Source organism: Cynocephalus volans, chromosome 3, assembly GCF_027409185.1.
Source record: "Cynocephalus volans isolate mCynVol1 chromosome 3, mCynVol1.pri, whole genome shotgun sequence".
NCBI classification, from domain to species: domain Eukaryota; kingdom Metazoa; phylum Chordata; class Mammalia; order Dermoptera; family Cynocephalidae; genus Cynocephalus; species Cynocephalus volans.
In genome coordinates this window covers 74,877,573-74,884,101 of record NC_084462.1, presented here as the reverse complement: position 1 = coordinate 74,884,101, position 6,529 = coordinate 74,877,573, and positions in this window count along the sequence as shown.

Here is a 6,529-nt window from a genome sequence, read left to right as displayed (position 1 = left end):
CACACACCTTCTCCCCCGCTCCAACTCATAGCCCCAGAGCCGGGGAAGGAGGGAGCCGCTTCGCTGCTCGGGCGGGGCCGTCGTGACTCCCACCCGGCGGGTCACTAGGGCGCGGCCGCAGGGTTGCTTTTCCTCTTTCGGGTTTGAAAACCCGCGCCGACCGGAGCCAGCCCCCGCCGCCACCTTGTAAAAGCCCGCGCCCACTTCGGCTCGCGCTGCAATCGCAGCAGCCGCGAGTCCGGCGCAGCTGCCTGAAGACTGGTTCCTCCTAGCGCCCCCGCCCCTGAACGCGGGCTGCGACCTGGGGGATCCCGGCCAGAGGCGCCGTCGGGCCTCGAGATGCCACTGCCAAGAGGTGAGGGGAGTCCTGCGGAACCCCGGCCCCGGTCAGCCGTCACCGGGTGTGGCGTACCGCTTGGCACCTAGTTTCTGTCCTGACTTAAGGCGCCAAGCTATATCGATAGTAGCCCCAGGGTTTTAGGCTGGGAGCGACGCGCAGCAGCGGTGGACTTAGAAAAGCTGGGTTTGCAGTCATGAAACTGTTAGAATGTCAGACCCTGGACAGGTGACTCAGAACCTCAGTTTGCCAACTGCTCAGTAGTGCTAGCACCACCATACAGGAGTGCTGTGCTGTGGCTTAGTCTCCCCTATAAGTTATAGTCTCCATCGTAACTTACCATCTCACAGATAAGTAAATTGAGTCCTAGAGATGGGCGATATCTTTCCCAATGACATATTTATTCATTTAGTGAATAATTATTGAGCACCTACTGCAGGCCGGGACCCCTCTGTGCTGGTGGCAAGACCAGGAGCAGCCTGGTTTTCCTCATCTCCATTGCCGTCACTTGGTTCAGGCCCTAGTATGAGGAACTGCCTCCCATAGGAATCAGACACTGCCAACGATTCACTTTACACCAAGTTTTCAAGATACTTCCAGCCTCTAGCACCCCAAGACGCAACCACCCTTGTGAATCATCAGGTACCCCCACCATCCTTCACAGGCATCAGTCTAATCTGGCTTTATCAAACCCCACCCCCTTCCCCAGAACAGATCTTCCCAACAGGCATGTCTCAAACTTTGGCCCAGGAATATTCTTCCTCCTCTCCCTCCTCTTCCCCTATCTCCAACTCCCTCCCTCCTTCCCTACCTCCTTATCAATCCAAATCCTCCCCTTCCTGGAGATCATGCGTCAGCCCTGCTTTTTACAGGAAGAGAAGCCTAATCAGTTTTCTAAACTCTGGTAGTCCCTATGTAATTAATTTGAATTGTTCAAAGAGGAAGGGGCTCTCATCTTGTAATTCTGGTCTCCATTTTATAAATGGGGAAACTGAGGCTCAAAGAGGTGACAAATGACACAGGGGCCACAATTCACCCACATCACTGTATTTTCCATGATAGGAAGCTGATGATTCTTTTAAAAATAATATTTATTAATTTTCTGATCATAATAGCAATACATGCTCATTGTTCAATACTGGAAGCTTATAAAATAGTCTAGAAAACAATGTTGCCATCTACAGAGTAAGATTGTTCCCTGGACTTTGGACTTTCCAATCTCCAGAACTGTAAGCAATAAATTTTGTTTTCTTATAAATTTAAAAAAAAAAAAGATTATTAATATTTCCTTCTAGTCTTTTTTTCTGTGCATATTTTATTTTATTTTATAGGGTTTTTTTTGGCAGCTGATTGGTTTGAGGATCTGAACCCTTGACCTTGGTGTTATCAGCACCATGCTCTAACCATGTGAGCTGACTGGCCAGCCATATGCAAATATTCTGTGCATATTTTTTTTTTTTTTTTTTTTTTTTTTAAAGATGACCGGTAAGGGGATCTTAACCCTTGACTTGGTGTTGTCAGCACCACGCTCAGCCAGTGAGCAAACCGGCCATCCGTATATGGGATCCGAACCCGGGGCCTTGGTGTTCTCAGCACCACACTATCCCGAGTGAGCCACTGGCCGGCCCTGTGCATATTTTAAAAAACAAAATTGCAATCTGCTGAACATACAGTTGAAGTACTCTTTTCTTTTTGCTCAAACTTATGATGAGCATTTTAAAAAAAATTCTTTAGTCAGGGGCTGACCAGTTAACTCAGTGGTTAGAGTGCAGTGTTGATAACACAAAAGTCAAGGGTTTGGATCCCCATACTGGCCAGCTGCCAAAAAAAAATTTTTTTTTTAGTCATAATTTTTAATGATTGCTTAACTTCCATTAGGCTGCTATTTATTTATTTAACCTATCTCTTGTTGCATTATTTCCAGTTTCTTTACTTTTTGCCTTCACAAGCAGCACTTTGTATGAGGATTCTTAATACTCAGAAAGCTTCCTCTATGTGTGACTGGCCAGCAACTGTCTTATTCCTCCCTGTGTCCCACCCGGCCCATACCTTCATGAGTAGTTATGAGTACCCATTGGTGCCAACTGGGGAAGTTGGGGTTGGGGGTTTGATGCAGATGGAGCTGGAGAGAGGAGTTTGGGGTATACAACTTTTGCAGACTGCCCAGTGAATAGAAACTTTTATCTCTGTCTCCCCAACTAACTTAGTATAGCCCAGACTGAAGCAATCTCTTCAGTGCCCCCTCCTCCCCCAATGTCACCTCTGAGCTTCTTGCATTTCCATTTCCTTTACCTGCAACCTCCCCTACCCCCACTCTCCAGAGAGAGAGAGAGAGAGAGAGAGTGTGAGTGAGTGTGTGTGTGTGTGTGTGTGTGTATGTGTGTGTGTGTATGTGTGTGTGTGTGTATGTGTGTGTGTGTGTTAAGTTTCTGGCAACAATTAAATGGCACTTGCTAAACTTTTACTGCTTTTGAGGCCTTCCCAGGGAACCAGAGGTCACTGAGAATGCCTCTCTGGCCTGCTTCCCTGCCTGAGTCCCTGGCCTCCCAGAACCTGGGAGAGGGCCCTCTAGGCCAGACAAACTGCAGAATTGCCTGGAATGCCTGGGAGGCTGGCCCCACAGGGCAATTTCCTAAGAAAGACCAAGGGGCTTAAAGTAGGAATGTTTGCACTTGACCAGGGTCCAGTGGGGCAAGTGACAGTCCTTTGGGGACTGGAGTTCTTCTTGGAATGAGGTGGGGCTAGGCAAGGAGGAAAGGTGAGCTGGCTTTACCTCCATCACTGAAAGTAGCAGTGTGCAGTTCCAATGCCCTCCGTCTTTACTGCCTTTTTTGCCTTTTGGAAGATCCCGTTGTCCATGAAGGGAAGGGAGCGGATGCACTCATTCTCTCTAAGTCCTTAGGAATTTAAGGAGGCAGTAAAGGGAGAGGGCATTGCCCAGCCAAAGAAACGCTTCCCCAGTGGTGGATGTCAGGGCACTGCAGATCATAGAATCTACATTAGAAGGGGCTTTAGAGGTCAGCCAAGCCAGCAGACCCCACACTTAGCTGCAGACCAGAATTGCCTTAGGAAAAAGACATTCCTGGGGCCCATCTGAGAACAGTTCCATCCAAATCTCTAGGGGCAGACTTGAGAAATTTTGTACCCCAGCAACTACAACCCTAGGACCTGAATCCAACTGTTTGGACCAGATACTTGAATCTCTACCAGAAGCTAATCCAGCCTCTGCCTGCACTCAGGGATAAGCAGCTCACACCTCCCACCCCAAATTGATCATTCCATTATCATACCTCCAATACAAATTACAGTGGTATTGTTACCAGATAATGATTAGTGATAATTAACATTTGTCTGTTATTTGGTATTCGGCTATTGACTTTTTAGCACAGATGTTAAGCTTCCAAGTTCTAAACTGAGACAGGCCTGGGTTCAACTTTATATTTGCTTCTATGACTTTGGGCAAGTAACTAAGGACTCTGAGCCTCAGTTTCCTCGTCTTTAAAATGGAGATAGTACCTGTCTCATAAGGTTTTGGTGGAATCAAATGAGATGATGTATAGGAAGTGCTTGGCACAGTGCCTGGTATTACGTCCTCTCAACTGAAAATTTAGGTTTTTCCTTCAGTTAAACCCAAATCTGTCTCACAACTCCTTCATACATAATGGAGCTGGGCTCCATGCTACATAGAGCAAATCCGTGTTCCCTGTCTTAGGGTAGCCCTTGGCAGACAGCAGACTCCTGTCCTAGTACCTGACCCTGGTTCCTGTTGCCTCCAAACTTGGCTGATCCCTCTTCTGGATTGTTTGGCACTAGGGGTGGTGAAATATATTGGGAGGGGGATTCTGACCAGCAGGGCAAGGCCTCCAGGAGCTCCTTGAGCATGCAGGTAATCAGAGCAGCTTTTATGGATAAGGCTGTAGGGAATAGTGATCCCAGGAGAGAGGAGGCTAGCTCTATACTCTAGAGTGTAAGGCCGCTAATCCAGGCAGCCAGTTGTGTGCCTGACAGGGCTAGGCATATCTCATCACTGATTTCATTCAACTTTCACAGCTGCTCCACAAGATGATTTTTTCTTACTTTACATTTGAGATGCAGAGAGGTTAAATAACCTGCACAATGATGTACAACTGTAACTAACAGGACTGGGATTTGAATGCAGTACTCCCTGTACCCCACTCCTGGAACTAGAATGGAACAAATGAGTTGAATCTGAATTGAAGTCTGTGGTCCAAAATGCAGTTTTCTTCCAGGAATCATCTAGATAAATATTTGCTAATTTCTTATCTAGCAACAATAATCCCTTGAGTTTACAATATGTTTTATTTTTTCCATGAATGTATAATCTTTTTTTTCCTTTTTCTTTTTTTGTCTTTCTGTGACCAGCCGTACTGCGCTCAGCCAGTGAGCACACCGGCCATCCTTATATAGGATCTGAACCCGCGACGGGAAGCACTGCTGCGCTTCCAGCGCTGCACTCTCCCGAGTGCGCCACAGGGTTGGCCCTTTTCTTTTTCTTTTCTGAGAATAGTTAATGTTTGCTTATGATGTAAAATTCACAGGGTATAAGAGAGTATTGAAAATAGTTTACAGTTCCTTAGAAACTTAAACATAGAATTACTGTATGACCCAACAATTCCTTTCCCATGTATATACTCAAGAGTTGAAAACAGGTATTCGAATAAAAACTGTATACAAATGTTCATTGTAGTGCTTTTTACAATAGCCAAAAAGTGGAAACAACCCATAAGTCTATCAACTGATGAATGGATAAACAAAATGTGATATATCTATATAATGGATTATAAAGAGCCATAAAAAGGATCAATATTGGTGAACCTTAAAAACATGCTAAGTGAAAAAAGCCAGCCACAAAAGGTCACATATTGTATGATTCCATCTATATGACATATCCACAATAGGCAATTCCATAGAGACAGAAAGTAGTTTAGTGCTTACTAAGGGATGAGGGAGGTGGGGGTGGGGAATGACTGCTAATGGGTACCTGGTTTCTTTTGGGGAAGGTGAAAATGTTCTGGAACTAGATAGAAGTGGTTGTTGGATAACTCTGTGACTCTTCTGCATTATATACTTTAAGATGGTCAATTTCGGGCTGGCCTGTGGCTCACTTGGGAGAGTGTGGTGCTAATAACACCAAGGCCACGGGTTCGGATCCCTCTATAGGGATGGCTGATTAGCTCACTTGGGAGAGCGTAGTGCTGACAACACCAAGTCAAGGGTTAAGATCCCTTACTGGTCATCTTTAAGAAAAATAAAATAATAAAATAAAATAAAATGGTCCATTTCATGTTATGTGAATTTTAACTCAATTTTTAAAAAGACAAAAAATAAGAAAAAAAGATAAAATAAAAATTTTAAAAGACTATTGAACATTAAGTCTGCACCCACTCCTTAACACCCCCAGCAACTGGTGCAAGTTCCAAAGATAGTCTAAGCTTATGAACATTTGTGTGTATAGTTTTTCATATAAATGGTGGCATCCCATATACATTGTTCTATACCTTGTTCCTTCACTTAGCAGAGATCTTAGAGATTATTCTCCATCTGCACTAATAGACTTGCTATATTCTTTTTTAACATCCCCACATTGTTCTATTTTGTGGGTGTGTCCTGGTTTAGCTAGCCTGCCCCTATTGATGGATGTTTAGATTGTTTCCAGCCTTTTGCTATTTCATTTTTATTGATTTTTTACGCAGGGGTCCATGGACTGAATCTTTTGCTATTTTTATTTTTTAAAAGATGACCACTAAGGGGATCTTAACCCTTGGCTTGGTGTTGTCAGCACCACGCTCACCCAGTGAGCTAACTGGCCATCCCTGTATAGGGATCCGAACCCGTGGCCTTGGTGTTATCAGCACTGCACTCTCCCGAGTGAGCCACGGGCCGGCCCATCTTTTGCTATTTTAAACAAGGCTGCCATGATAGCCTTGTGCATGGGTCATTTCATACGTTACTAACTGTAGGGAAATTCCTAGAAGTGGAATTGCTGGGTCAAAGGGTGTGTGCATTTTAATTGTCCCAGTTACAAAAATAATGATACTTTTTATACAGATTTATTCTATTTATTTATTTTTGGCAGCTGACAAGTGCAGGGGTCAAACTGTGGACCCTGGTGTTATCAGCACCATGCACTGACCAACTGAGATGTTATACAAATTTCAAACAACTCTGAAG